Genomic DNA, 1,345 nt, shown 5'->3' on the forward strand with positions numbered 1-1,345 from the left:
TGTCTGTGTGTTTGTGTGTCTGTGTGTTTGTGTGTCTGTGTGTTTGTGTGTCTGTGTTTGTTCTCACAACATCGCTTGACAACCGATGCTGGTGTGTTTACATCCCCGTAACCTAGCGGTTCGGCAAAAGAGCCCGATAGAATAAGTACTAGGATTACAAAGAATAAGTCCTGGGGTCGATTTGCTCAACTAAAGGCGGTGCTCCAGCATGGCCGCAGTCAAATGACTGAAACAAGTAACAGAGAGTAAAAAAGAAAAGAGAAAAAAAGAGAGTATATATGTATATATGTAATATATGTATATGTATATATACATATTTATTTGTTTCAGCCATCCGATTGCAATCACGCTGGGGCATCACCTTGTGTCTATACACACACACACACACACACACACACATGCTTGTTGTGGCTAAGAAGTTCACTTTGCAACCACAAAGATTTGAGTCACGTCACAGCATGTTACCAGGGGTCAGGGTTTTCTGCCCATAACTTCAGATTGACCACACTCATCATCATTGTCAACGTGATATAATGTGTGTGTGTCTTCCTTGCTTGCTGGAGTTGAACAGTGACAGGATCTAATGAAATGAAGGATGCATTAAGCGCCAAAGTCCATTTTATAGCATGGTCTCTCCATGGCTAGGTAGTACTTTCTCAATGGAATTCAGCAGATTGAAACACAGTGTGTGTGTGTGTGTGTATGCATGTAGGTGGGTGTAGTACATCTTTAGATTGTTACTTAGCATAACAATACACGTGTGCATGTGCGTGTGTGTGTGTGTGTGTGCATGAGTGTCAGTATTTTTGGTAACAGAGACCTAAAGATCTGTGTTGTTCTTTATGGTGTCACTTTATGTCAGTTCAAGATATAGTAGTTCAACACACAGAGACTGATCAAATAAAAATCAAACTAAGACAAGTACTATGGTCGATACGATTGACTAAAACCTCTTGAAGGTGTTGCCCAAACACGGCAGCAGTCTTAGGACTAAATCCAGCAACAGAATATAAACAAATGCTTACCACACACACACACACACACACATATATACCATCATGTAAGCAAAAATATGAAGCATGTACACACACACACACACACACACCACAGAAATTCAGGAATTTAATCAAACCAACACCCCAACCAGCCAACAATTCAAGACAAACGTTACTTAGCAACTCACAAATACACAACAAAGTGGCTACCAACCTCACTATTTGGAATATATTTGGAATAGTTATCTTTGATATCTATTAACAGTTGGTAAATATACACACTGCACACACAAACACTTGTGTATACATACATACATATACACACACACACATATATATATATATATATA

At 39.1% G+C, this 1,345-nt stretch overlaps 1 protein-coding gene across 1 annotated transcript in view; it reads right to left on the bottom strand.

The window, feature by feature from the left end:
• Positions 1–1,345, bottom strand: part of LOC106871600 (probable E3 ubiquitin-protein ligase IRF2BPL) — a 74,752-nt gene that overhangs the window by 50,916 nt on the left and 22,491 nt on the right. The window lies entirely within an intron of this gene.

This window comes from Octopus bimaculoides, chromosome 10 (assembly GCF_001194135.2).
Source record: "Octopus bimaculoides isolate UCB-OBI-ISO-001 chromosome 10, ASM119413v2, whole genome shotgun sequence".
Classification (NCBI taxonomy): domain Eukaryota; kingdom Metazoa; phylum Mollusca; class Cephalopoda; order Octopoda; family Octopodidae; genus Octopus; species Octopus bimaculoides.